The sequence below is a fragment of the Mesoplodon mirus genome (genome assembly GCF_964341445.2).
Source record: "Mesoplodon mirus genome assembly, chromosome: 11".
NCBI classification, from domain to species: domain Eukaryota; kingdom Metazoa; phylum Chordata; class Mammalia; order Artiodactyla; family Ziphiidae; genus Mesoplodon; species Mesoplodon mirus.
This window is the reverse complement of record NC_138987.1, coordinates 82143501-82158366: the sequence shown is the minus strand read 5'-3', so window position 1 is coordinate 82158366 and position 14866 is coordinate 82143501. Positions and strand designations below refer to the sequence as shown.

The 14866-nt window shown below is 36.1% G+C and overlaps 1 long non-coding RNA gene across 2 annotated transcripts in view; it reads right to left on the bottom strand.

Annotated features, from left to right (window-relative positions):
* Positions 1 to 14866, bottom strand: part of LOC309811912 — a 303964-nt gene that overhangs the window by 89234 nt on the left and 199864 nt on the right. The gene's annotated exons all lie outside the window — the stretch shown is intronic.

Sequence of the window (14866 nt, the reverse complement as noted above, 5' to 3'; positions counted from 1 at the left end):
TAGAACATTCTTTAACACCAAACACAAAAATAAACTAAAAATGGATTAAAGACTTAAATGTAAGACTGGATACTGTAAAACCCTTAGAAGAAAACCTAGACAGAACACTCTTTGACATAAATCGCAGCAAAATCTTTTTCAATCCATCTCCTAGAGTAATGGAAATAAAAAGAAAAATAAACAAATGGGACCTAATTTGTTTGCTTTTGCACAGCAAAGGAAACCATAAACAAAACAAAAAGACAACCCACAGAATGGGAAAAAAATATTTGTAAATGACGCAACCGACAAGGGATTAATCTCCAAAATATACAAAGAGCTCATGCAGTTCAATATCAAAAAAACAAAAAACCCAGTCAAAAAATGGGCAGAAGACCTAAATCGAAATTTCTCCAAAGAAGTCATACAAATGGCCAAGAGGCACATGAAAAGATGCTCAACATCACTAATTATTAGAGAAATGCATGTCATTGGCTTTTTGTACTTCTTTACCAATTCAGCAACCCCAATCCTCTCATTCTGTAAGGTACCAAAGACTCTCGCTATTTTTTTTTTGCCTTCCCTTATCAAATCTGTCTCAATAAAATATCTGAGAAAGTAATTCGTATTATGGTAAGTAACTTAGATTAGTAACACCTAAACATATTTCTCTTCAATTCAAGGCAATGAATATTTTTAGAGCTCTCACTGAGAATCACGCTTTGTTTTGTACATACTATCCAAAAGCTTCCAGAGCTTGTTTTTTTTAAGCCATTTTTAAAATTGAAATATAGCTAACGTACACTTTTGTGTTAGTTTCAGGTATACAGCAAAGTGATTCATATAGCTTCTTTTTCATATTTTTTTCCATTATAGGTTATTACAAGATATTGAATATAGTTCCCTGTGCTATACAGTAGGTCCTTGTTATTTACCTGTTTTCTATATAGTAGTGTGTATAAGTTAACTTCATATGTATATGAACTTCCTGTTGCTCCTGAGGAGCTCTGAGCCCAGGACCCAGCATCATGAAGTTCTCTGTGGAGTTAGGAGGACCACTGCTTCTACTTGTTTCCTTGATTTGGATGTGTTCTGGGCAAGAGCCAGTGTTGGTGGAATGTAGCTGTTTTAATTTTGGGGCTATGGCTAAAAGAACACTATTTTATAAAGATGAATTGGTAGGTCCTGTGAATAATTTCTGGGAACTGGATGTCTGGCAATTCAAGTGCAACCAGATGAACTTGAATTTGATTATCCTGTCAATTTGGAATTGAAATATAGGTTTTCTATGATGGAGCTGTCATTCATTCCTGGCTTACCTATAAACCAAAGAATTTCTGCTGAACTCCATTTGGAGTGTACAGTTTCCAGCTCCTGTGTCTCATCTGATGGATCCTCTAATAACACTGAAAGGATTAATAGCTTAATCAAATCCCCAACTGCTCAACACTTGTTCTTGATACAATACAGATACCGGGCTATGCCCACTTCAGAGAACTCTGGTCAATGTCTTTCTATGGACCACACAATTACTCCCTTCAAGGAATTTGACTCTTCCTTTCCTCTATGAATTTTAGAAGCTTGTGCTCTTGGACATCCAGCAGCAACACAGAAGTAACCCAATTTAATGATGTCATGTGGCATTTCATTTTTATATATTTACATATTTTTCATTCATTTTAATCTATTGTAATCCCCTTAAGAAGAGGCCATTTGTGTTTTTAACTTTCAGCATGGCCAAGAACCATTAAATAAAACTTGACATATTTTATTGTTTAAAAAAAATGAGCTTGGTTTTTAGAGGCAAACTTGCCTACATTTGAAAAAGAGAGAGAAAGCCTTGAGTCAAAGGAGCATAACCTTTGTTGCTATGTAGCATATATACAGTCATGAAAATACTGCAGGCTACAGATGTTTCCCCATCTATAAAAGCAGTATTCTTAACCTCACAGATTAAATGGCTAAATGAAATGATGTATGTAAAATGTTGATTTTGTTGTTATTGTTTTTATCTTTACATCATCTTCTAGGTTCAGAAACACTTAGAAGAATATACGTGACCTTTCTGTCCAAAAAGTCAACACGGGAAAAGGAAAAGAGAATGATGCAAGCATAGGTAAGTTTTCCTAACAGGCAAAGTAGGATTATAAAAGTACATATAACAATAACATTAATAGTAAATACCGGAGCTTCCCTGGTGGCGCAGTGGTTGAGAGTCCACCTGCTGATGCAGGGGATGCAGGTTCGCGCCCTGGTCCGGGAGGATCCCACATGCCGCGCAGCGGCTGGGCCCGTGAGCCATGGCCGCTGAGCCTGCGCGTCCGGAGCCTGTGCTCCACAAGGGGAGAGGCTCCAACAGTGAGAGGCCCGCATACTGCACACACACACACAAAAATAGTAGATACCATTTTAAGTACTTGCTAGGAACCAAACACTATGCTAATTGCTTAAGATTATTTTCTTGGATCCACACAAATCCTAGGAAATAAACATTATTACCATTCCCTTTTTATAAATCAGAATGACTGAGGCTCAGTCCCCAAGGTGACACAGCTAGTAACTGATGGGGCTGGGATTAAACTCAAACTATCTGGCTGCTTAGATATACTTAAGTGTATAGATTCCTTTCCCTGGATCTAATGCTCAGTAAACATATATCACCCTCTGTTACTACTCATCTCTGATGTGATTTAATTAATTGGATTAAGATATATGTATTTTCTGAGCACTGGACTTTGAATACTATGTACAAGTTTAATTAAAATAAGTTGTCTTGATTTTATTTATGTTGTCTCTTTGAGTGTATAGCTACTTTATTATTTTTTAAACAAATTGAAACTTACAGAAAAATTTCAAAAGCTGTATAAAAACTTTTATTTTCCTGAACTAATTTAACAGTTTGCTGCTGATATGATATGATAATCCCCAAATACTTTATTGGGAATTTCCTCAGGTAAGGTTATTCTCCCATACATAATCACAATAAACCATCAAACTAAGGAAATTACATTGACGCATTACAAAAAACAAATCTCCAGACTCCATTGGAGTTTTGCAAATTGTCCCAATAATTTCTTTTAAAGAAGAAGGATCCAGTCCAGAATCACATGCTGCATTTAGTTGCCATGTCATCTAGAGAGTTCCTCAGTCTTTCCTGGATTTTCATAATCTTGACAGTTTTGAAGATTCTAGGTGGTCCATTATTTTGTAGAATACTCCTCAGTTTGGGTTTGTCCAATGTTTCCTCCTGATTAGATTTAGATTCTTTGGCAGGAACATCACGGAAGTGATGCTGTGTTCTTCACATTGCATCCTATCCATGTCTACTTGTCCCATCACTGGTGATGTGAAATCACTTGGTTAAAGTGTCTGCCAGAATTCTCCTCTATGAAGCTACTCTTTTTCCCTTTGAAATTAATAAGCATTTTGTGAAAAAGTACTATGAAACTATATAAATATCACATTCTTTATCAAACTCTCAACTTTTTCATTTATATCAGTATGGACTCATGGATATAAATAACTAATGGATTCATTAGTTTTAATTAATTACTATAAATATTTATTCTGATGCTCAAATTGTCACAGGTTTGGCCTGGGAGCTCCTTCAATCTAGTCTATGTCCTTTTTTTATTCTTAAATACAACTTTTTTAAAGAGCATTTCAAGGTTCACAGAAAAATTGAGGAAAAAGTTCAGGGATTTCCCACATACCCCCTGCCCCACACAGGCATAGTCTCCCCCATTATCAACATCCCTCCCCCGCAGTACATCACTGTCTATGTCCTTATGACATGTCTCCATTATTCTTTGAGACCATCCTTGTTTCTGGCACATAAATGTGTGCCAGACTCACTTAATACTTTTCCAGCCCTGAACCTGGGATCAGGCATTTTTTCAAGATGCCCTGGTTCTTTTTAGTAGATAATGGTACTTAGAAACAGAGATACTTGTGTTAGGCGTACTCCTTATGAATCCATACGCCTATATTTACTTCTGTATCTAGCTCCATACTTTGAAAAGCATGAGTTCAAACAGCTATGTCCAATTCCAATCCAATACCATGCATTCCGTCTAGTTTTCTCTTTTCATCTTTGTACTCCCTCTTCATTGACGGTGTGGAACCTAGCTGCCATTATCTTTTTTTTTTTTTTTTTTTTTGCGGTACGCGGGCGTCTCACTGTTGTGGCCTCTCCCGTTGCGGAGCACAGGCTCCGGACACGCAGGCTCAGCGGCCATGGGTCACGGGGCCCAGCCGCTCCGCGGCATGTGGGATCTTCCCGGACCAGGGCACGAACCCGTGTCTCCTGCATCGGCAGGCGGACTCTCAACCACTGCGCCACCAGGGAAGCCCCGCCATTATCTTTAATGTATTTATTTGATCAATCCTTCATGTATAACCAATCTCTCATTATTACTACTGCCTCTCCCCTCTGCTGGCACAGATGTCCTCACCCCAAAACTCCAAACCAGGCTCCCCCCCATACACATTGCCCCCTTGCTGTGTTTGGACTGTGACACCATTCTCTAGACATCCTAGTACCACCTGCCCACCCCAATTCCCCTACTTTGCTTAACCCAATTTAATGAAATTTGGACAGAAATGTTTGGGAAGAGGAAAAAAGTGAATGCACAGTCCTTGAACATTTTCATCAAACCACGCAATTCTTTTTATTTGTGTGTTTACTGAAAAAGAATTAGTTTTAAGATAATTCATCCTAAACTACAATAATTTACGTTGGGCTCAGAGTAAGAGAAACTGATTTTATTCTCTCTTTTCTAACTGCAACAGGTAAACATTTCCAGTGGATCTCTTAACTTTTCCTATGAAAAGAACCCTTAAAACCACTCAGCAGGCATAAGTCATTCACAGTGTCAGTGGTTCTTAAACTTTTTGGAATCATTGAACACATTAGGGATTCTGAAGAAAACTTTGAATCCTTTCATCACTTAAATGTTTGCATCCAGGAACCTTAACTTTGCTTTACTTGTAATAGTTTATTACATACTTACTATATGCTATGGCTCCTCTGACTCTGCTAGATGCTGAGGATACAACAAATTGAAAATAATGCCAGAAGATTCACAGGCAACGTACTGCAAACCTCTCTTCTTTATGAAAGGACTTTGGAATACTTCAAGATGACTCCATATTAAAAGGACTACCAAATTCAGAGGGAATAACTTGCACATTGAGGCAGTCGTGCCATTTATGTATAGAAGCAAATCTTAACATATCAACTTCTAAATCATGGATGGGCATAAACATATGAAATATGCTCAACCTCATAAGTAATCAGGAAAATGCACCTTAAAATCACAAGATATGATTACTCACCTAACACATTAGCAAAAGTTAAGAGTCTGACAACACCAATGTTGACAAGATTGTGGATCAATGGAAACTTCTTACATACTGTTTGTGAGAGTCTAAATCGGTACAACCACTTTTGAAAACAATTTGACATTTTTAGTAAAGGTGACGATATATAAACTATAAAACACCAATTCCGCTCCTACCTGCGTGTATACCCTAAAGAAAATCACAATATACAAGAATATGTGTAGCAGCATTGTTTGCACTACCAAAACAATGGAAACAAACCAAAAGTCTTTCAGTGAAAGAATGAATGAATAAATGTGATGAAATAACATATAGTAGTGAAAATGACTGATCTGCAGTTAAACAACATGGATGAATCTTACAAACATGAGGTTGAGTAAAAAAAAAAAATCTGAGAAGTAGTCATGTGGGAAAAATGCATTAATATAAATTTTAAAAAAATGAATCTGTTGTTTGATAATACTTGCTTACATAGTAAAAAGAAAAACCCAAATTCAAGATTGTAATTACCTTGGGGGGAAGAGGCTGAAATCAGATTGGGTAGAGGCCCACAGAAGACTTCAAAGATATTTGTAATGGAATTTGTATTTCTTACATTAATGGCCAATAAACAGATGTCAATTTTAATATTTTAAAACTCTTAATTTTTTAGACACATGTAAAATATTCTTTTCTTGTTATTAAATATTTAATTTTTAAAAGTTAAAAAAAACAAAGGAGCTTCCTTCTTGAGGTTCATTGCACCATTATAATTTCTACCGGTAATTATTTTATTGCTTGGAGGAATGAATATCCTAAGGCCGAATATATATGAATTGTTAGACATTCTTCTTCTTTTTTCAGGTAGATAGTTTAACCCCTTCTGCAGGTGAAGAAAAAGATTCACAATGTGTAAATTATGGCCCCAGGGCCTTCTGGATGAGTAGAGGTAAGGTGAGAATTTGAAACAGTCTTTCTAATTCTAGGGTCTGTGCTCTTTCTGCTCTACCAAATGCTATGAAAGGTTCCCACATAAATTATCTCATTTGATCCTCTCAATAGTTTTCCAGGTGAGGCACTGATATCTTCATATGTAAAATGAGTAAACTCAGAAGGATTAAATGACTTTCCCATAGTCTTGGAATACAAGAATTTAAGTCCAAGTCTTTTGACTCCTCAATTCAGTGATTTACTGACCAAGAAGACTGTCATCTTCCCAATGATAATTCTAGAATAATTGAGGGAGGGGGAGGATTTAAATTAACTTGTAATACCATAATCGAACCTCCAGTTATCTAATTAAAATCTTCTGCATCATTTTAGTTTTCTTCTCTCTAATATAAATAACCTCAGTAACATTTACCAAGAACTATTTTATATTCCAATAGCCTCATAAGTACTGACTAATTTTCTTAGTTCCCAGGTGCCTAGCTCACATGTCCTGTTTTCTAGAATGGGAAGCCCAGTCAGATAGGTTAAATGATTTGCTCAAGATCATAGAGAGTTCTCAGCAGTCATACCTTCTAACTGCCAGGTCCATGCCCTCATAATCTAAATTGACTTTGCTTAGCAGTGAAAGAAAATTCCTACTTATTTCTTTATGTCCACCTCAACCTCTAGCTTATTTATTTCACCCCATGTGGCTTCCAGTACTTTATTCTGTCAGCCTTAAGAAACTCTTAATCTCTGATAGCCAGACAGTCAAGAGTGCAGAGGGCACATTCTACCTCAGAGTGCTATTTTGGTTCAACTTGAACAGTGAGATCTTGCAAAGGTTGTCATCGTTTTGATAATTTACTTTTAACACAAAATAATTCATGTAAAAAATAAATAAAACAAACACCACCCTGGTATTGAGGTATAGCAATGGGAATTATATTTTCTTTTCTCTGAAACACTGGTCAATTAAAATCAGTAAATAATAAGAAAGTGACACTGGTCACATCAAGTGATAAACTTTATAGGACATTTCAATTGGTGGTTCTCTTTTAATTTTACTTGATTTGTATAAATTTCATTAATTTGTATAAATGTAGAGGAATTAAATGATGCCATAGCTCAGGGAAGCAAGTAGGGCATTTTGTGGGGTCCAAGGTGTGGAGATGTATGAGATGGGAGATGCAGAAAGCTGATGATAATTTTTTTTACCTGATTGGGGGAATCAGGATATACACATCTGTTGGTTGATCAGTCAATCAACTGCTCAGTTCATTGATGTACACACGGATATACAAACATGCAAATATTCACATACAAAGAGTAGCTACAGACATGTACTGACATACAACAGTTGGAAAATGCAAAACAAATCTCTCATTTTTAACACTGCAATTTAAATCTAAGTGAAGATGCTGTTTAAGTTGGTCTGGAATCTAGTATTTCCATTATGCTTTACTCCAAGTATCTAATATTAAGAAGTCTGAGCTGTTATTCTAATGTTAATGACAGGAAAAATTCTGAGTGAGACTAGGTACCAAGTGCTACGTGCATTTTACATATGTTCTCTTTTTTAATCCTCAAAACTTTCGTAGGAGATAAGTACTGCTATTATCCTTGGCATTTATTCAGCAGAGGAAGCTTCGAGAGTTTAAATGCCCAAGGTCATAGAGCCAGCAAGTGTGGAACTTAGATTCAAATACATGTCCTCTGGCCTCTCAGTTGATTGCTCTCTGCTGTGCCATGCTGCCCCAGCAGCACCGACCTTCTTCTTTAACACAGAACACTCTGATTCTATTCTGGTCAGCCAAATGCTTTCCTGTTTCTAAGTGGAGTAACTTGCATTCTGTATTTTCTAGAAAAGGAATGGTGGTGTTGGGGAAAAGAGGGGACTCTGCCTTCCGAGGAACTGGTTAGAAATTTTCCAGACCATGTCATGGGAATAGCTTAACCTCAGACCCAAGACACTTAGGTGAGTCAGGATGGATGTTTTTGAAGAGGAAAGGGTCAGAGAAATATATCATACAGTCATTGTCCTTTACGGATCCCCTGGCCTCAGAGTGTGCAGAACAATAAGGTCAGCCAAACAGATATGAGGGCAAAGCTCACCATGTGCTAGCTTTCTCCAGACACTAAAACGAACATCAAAGACAGCTTTGAAGTTCAAAAGAAGAAATCATAAAGACAACCTGAGGGTCTGTGAACCTGTGAAGGGCGTTGTTTCCTTGGCAGTACTGCTAGGTTTTGAAAGGAGAGAATAAAGGGAGAGGTTATTGAGAAAACGGAGTACCTAGGCTTCACTTGATCATCCCATAAAATGGCAAATTTCATGAAGACACCCAGGATCTAGAACTTTTGGTTCTTTACTATCTGCCTAAAGCCTAGTTCAGAGCAGGTACTAAATAAATAATAAATCATCCATATACTCAATTATATTTATTAATATTGATCCATTGAATGATTGATGGAGCACCTACTATGTGCTTCTATTCTAAGGACTAGAGATATAGAAGTGAATGAACCAAAGACCCTGCTCTAATGAAATAAACAAATCAATATAAATATATGTTAAGTGGTATAAGTGCTAATAAGAAAAATAAAACAGAGTAAGGAGAAAGGGAATGAAGAATAACAGAGTAAGGTACTAGATACAGATAGAATGTGATCAAGAAAGACCTCTCGGGACTTCCCTTGGTGGCACAGTGGTTAAGACTCGCGCTCCCAATGCAGGGGGCCCGGGTTCAATCCCTGGTCAGGGAACTAGATCCCACATGCATGCCACAAGTAAGAGTTCGCATGCCACAACTAAGGAGCCTACCTGCTGCAACTAAGACCCGGCGCAATCAAATAAATAAATAAATATTAAAAAAAAAAAAAAGAAAAGAAAGACCTCTCTAACAGACTTGTGGTTGCCAGGGGGTAGGGGGGTGGGGGACGGATGGATTGGGAGTTTGGGATTAGCAGATGCAAACCATTATATATAAGATGGATAAACAAAAAGGTCCTACTGTATAGCACAGGGAACTATGTTAAATATCCTGTAATAAGCCTTAACAGAAAAGAAAATAAAGTTTCCAATGAAAATTTAGTGTCCATATTGAGATATACTGTGTCAAATATACACTAGGTTTCAAAGCTTCAGTACAAAAGAGTAAAGTGGCTCATTAAATTTTTTTATATTGATTACATGTTTAAATGATACTATTTTGGCTATATTGGGTTAATAAACTGTTATTAAAATGAAAAAAAAAAGAAAGACCTCTCTACTAAGGGGCATTTAAACAGAGAGATTTCAAGGAATTGAAGGAGTCAAAGTATAGATATGGAATAACAATCTAGCATAATCAATTAATAATTTTAATTTCCTAATCCCAATGCCTCCAATTCCCATTTGCTTGAGTGCAGAAAGTACAGTCTCCCTCCCAGGAATATCTAGGAATCACCAGGTTCATTGTCATGTGTTCTTGAATTAGACTTGGTAATTGGCTTACTAGCCTGCTACATACATATAACCACATTTTATCATTTTTGGTATCAACTAGTGAGTACATTTCCTTTTCTGCCTGTTGGTCATTTTCCTAAAAGGTAAATGGAAGAAGAGACTATTTCTAGTTTCCTACATCAAAGGGAGCTTGTATACTATTACATATAATTGAAATGAAATTTGAAGTTTCTACCACAACTAGAACTATTTCAAGCTGTCCTAATGAGGTGCTGGAGAAGCTGTAAGTCACATATTTAATCATATGGATAATTCAAGTATGGACCACCATCATTGGCTGCCACTGATCAGGCTAACTTACATGAGGATTTTGCCACAACTTCAGTCTAAGGGTTAGAAGTACAGTGCCCTAGGGCATGAGAGTAATAGTTATTCAGTGGGGCCATCATGGGAGTGGGTGACCTGGAGAATCAGTAGACAAGCAGTCAAGTTCTCCATAACTTTTTCAGTATTCATGGGTATGATCAATCCTTATTTGATTCAAATCTAGCAAACATTTATTTAGCACTTTCTCTATGCAAGATACCTATGCTAGGTGTATAAGGAGTTTGTAATTTTAAAGAATGAAACTTTTTATCTCATTGTACCTCTAGCTGCAGCTACTGTCCTTTCACAGAGCTTACTCATGTCATGGATTTTCCAGTACAAATGTAATGCACATGTGTTGTTTGAATTATGTAAACAGTTGCGTTTATAAACGTGGAATGTTGTTGAGAGACAGTTGGCCCTTAACAGACTCACTCCCAATTCTCTTCTTTAATGTTCAACATTTCCACATTATACTTGATCTATATGAAATTCTATGTTTAACAGCTTTTCCCCCAAGTGGCTTGTTTTTAAGTGCCAGATGTAGATGCATTCAGCTATAAGAGAATGTATAAAAGTTAGTGTAGAAACTGGCACCCAGATAGCTTTGTTCGTTTATTTAAATGTTCAAGAAAGACTTCGTTCATCTAGGAAGAATTTACTAGAACTTATTTGATAGGCACGTATTATCAACAACTCATCTCAATGTTTCTCATCTTCACATGATGAGCAGATGAGGACAATGTTTAAACTGAAAAACTCTCTCATTCCAATAGTAAGAGGACGTGGTTCCCAGGCTCTGCCTCATTGTGGGAAGGTGTTTGGGAGGACAAAGGGGACATAGATAATATTTCACAGCATGATGATAGAGAAGAACTGGTTTCTAGTGAGGAAAGATGCCACAAGGAAGGCTAAGGTGAAGCAGAGCCAACACTGATATTCTATGGCTACTCAGTGGCTCAGCCTCACTCATGGGTCATTCCAGGGGATCAAAACCCTGCATCTGCCCTGTGAGAATACAGGGTTACTGTGACAAGAAAAATTCGTTTAAAAATTACCTTTTTAGGTGATCATAAATCCAGAAATATTGAATTCAGAAATTATTTTGCGATAGTCATAATTCTAATTGTAGCTAAAGCCTTTATCACGCCACTTTTTGAATTCTAACAAAAAATGTGCACATTGGTTATGGAGTAAAAATTCTCTAGCATACTAACGTGTGAGGGTCTCAGCTTCAAGCAGTACACAAAAATGATGCATCAAGCCTTTGAAGATATAGATGATGCTAGTAAACCACCATCAGTGGGAAATAGGTTTTGACTTACTTTTACGTGGGCACATTGAGATGCATTATGATATCTTGCTCATCCTTTCTGTGGGACCAACGTGACATATTGGGCTTAATTAGGAAAAGCATATATTATACATTCTTCTATGAGCCAAGCCTCAACACATAGGCTCCAATAGAACATTGTTTGTTGGTAAGTTGTTAAAATTCACTTTTAAGGAGGAAAATTTATTAGCAGAGGTCTATACAGAATGTCGTATAAAAAGAAAACAAATTGGGCTTTCCCAACAGATTGAGATTTAAACCTCAGCTCTGCTATTTACTAGCTATATGATTTTGTATGAACTATTCCAGGCTCTGTTTTACCTACAGTTTTAGTTCTTGGTATTTATCTCTCATTGTGGTTGACATAATGTGAACTGAATATAGTGCTCCAAACAGGAAGGCCTCAGTAAATGCTAGTTTCCTCTTCCATTGAAGATCTAATTGTCATAATATTTCTAAAAATAGTTAACTCAGACTTCCATGTCCAGCCAAGATGGAGTAAAAGGACATGGATTTATCCTCCTACTTAAAACAACTTTGAAGATGGGCAAAATATATGAAACAACAGGACATCAGGCAACAAAAAACAATGACCTTATGAGAAAGGAAACAAGCAAAGTGAGGCAGTATAATTGCTGCAGCCTACTGCTTGGAGAACATTTTCTGGCCACAGCACAGAGAAGGGGAACCCAGGCAAAGTCTGGCAGTCTCTCTGAGATAAGGAGATAGAGCCAGGAATCTGGGGAAGTCAAGGTGGCTACAGTCCTCAGAGCATAGTACAGAAGAGAAGAGAGCTGCATAAAGACAGAACTCTAAAGAACTGTAGATGGTCCCTCTCAAGTATTCAGCTGAGTACTGATTAGGCCTGTGTCTGAGAAAGGTATCCACACTGGGTATTTCTATTTCCAGTAGAAATTATTAGAAGAACAATGTCTGAAGCTCACAAAGGGGCAGGAAGAGGGTCTAATTTCAATAGCCAAAATGGAAAACTTCATAATTCATGGGTTATAAATTAGAATATTAATAAGTGTTTTGCCTCAACAGTGGGGGAAAATGATTAACTCTAGATTAAACATTTTCTTAACAAAATTTAAAGGAATGGTCCAAAAGGATCAAATGTTCCCAAGTAACTCAACCATGTCCCAGATCAGAGCTCAATAATAATTATAGGAATACAAATACAGCACTCAACAAGGCAAATTACAAAATATTTACCATCCCATCAAAAATTACAAAGCATGCAGGGAAGAAAAATAAAATGTATAATGAGAAAAAAATCAAACATCAAAACTGACCCAGAAATGACACAGGTGATAGAACTGGTAGACAAAGGCATGAAATCAATAATTACAGTTATACCTCATATGTTCAAAAAGCTAGCAGAAAAATTGAACATATTAAAGACATGGAAGATATAAAAATGACAAAACTTGAACTTTTAGAGATGAAACCTATAATGTTGAAATAAAAAAATACACTGGATGAGATTAAGAGCAGATTAGACTTTTCAGAAGAAAAGCTTAGTGACCTTGAAGTCCTAGCTATAAATACCACCCAAAATGAAACACAAATAGAAAAAGAAAACCATCAGTGAACTATGGGACTCTTTCAAGTAGCCAAATATATGTGTGATTAGAGTCCTCAAAGGAATGGGGGGAAAATATTTGAAGAAATAATGGTCAAACTTTTTCCAAATTTGATAAAAATGATAAGCATACAGATTTAAATGCTTCAAAAATCTCCTAGCATAGTTAACAAGATTACCAAGGTACATCATACTAAAATTCCTTGAAGCCAAATTAAAGAGTAACTCTTAAAAGGCACAGGGGGGTGGGGGTGGGTGGGTGATATGTTACATACAGAGGAACAATGATAAAAATGACAACAGATTTCTCATTGAAACAATGCAAGCCAGAAGGTACAGAAGCAACATCTTTAAAGGACTAAAAAGAAAAAAACGTTGTCAACGTATAATTTTTCACCCAATGAAAATATCTTAACTAAGATGAAATGAACACTTTTTCATACAAATAAAAAGGAGAAAAAAATAACCAGACAACACAACTACAAAATATTTTAAAGGAAATCCTTCAAGCAGAATGAAATGATATCTGATAAAAACTTGGACCTACAAAAAATAATAAAGAACACCAGAATTGGTAAGTAACTACCTTGGTAAATATTAAAAAAAATCTTATTATTTAAGTCTCTGTAAAAGTTAATTAACAGATTGAATCAGAAATATTAATAATGTATTGTGGAGATTATAACAGATATAGAGTTAAAATGTATGACAACAACAGCACAAAGACTTGGAGGGGAGAAATTGAGGTATGTTTTGTAAGGATCTTATACCTGAAGTATACTAGTGCTTGAAGTTAAACTGTGATAAGTTAAAGATGTATGCTATAAATCCTAGAGCAACAAGTAAACTAATGCAAAAAGTTAGCCATAGCTAATATACTAACAAAGGAGATGGTATGGAATCTTAAAAAAAGACTCAATCCAAAACTATTGCGGAGAAAGAGAGAAAATGGAATCAAGAATATATGGGACAAATAGAAAATAAATAGGAAGATGATAGATTAAAATAATCACATTGAATGTAAAGGATCTGAACACATTAATTAAAAGCAGAGCTTGTTATATTAGGTAAAATAGACCCAAGTATATTTCTTGTATGAAAACTACGAATAAGTTAAATGTAAAGGATACAAAATGATGTAGCCTGCTGATGTGAATCAGAACTCTGGCATAGTTACCTTGATACTAGAGCAGACAATGTTACCATGGATAAAGAGAAGCATTTCATAATGATAAAGGGAGTCAGTTCATCAAGAGGGCATAATAGTCCCAAATATTTAGACATCTAATAACAGACCTCCAAAATATGTGAAGCAAAATGGATAAAACTTCAAGGAGAAATGAACAAATCCACAATTACAGTCTGATATCATTTATTAGCTCTGATAGTTTTCTGTACATTACTTAGATGGGCAACTGATTTTTGACAAATGTGTAAAGGCAATCTAGTGGAGAAAGGGGAGCATCTTCAACGAATGATGCTGGAATAACTGAACACCCACATGTGAAAAAAAAAACCAAACGAATACTCCCATCCATTCCTCACACAACATATACAAAGCTAGAGGCACAATCCATAAAACAAAAAAAGTTGATAGATAAGACTTCATCAAAATTAAGAACTTTCACTCTTTGAAAGACGCTGTTAAGAGAGAAATGAAAAGATAAGTCACAGACTGAGTGAAAATACCTTTACTTCATGTATTTGACAAAGAAATCATATCCCAAATATATAAGGAACTTTCTAATCTCTATAATATGAAAACAAACAACCCAATGTTTTTTAAAATGAGCAAAAGATTTCAACAGCCATTCATCAAAGAAGATCTACAAATGGCAAATAAGCACATGAAAAATGTTCAGTGTCATTACTCATTAAGGAATGCAAATTAAAAAAACAACAA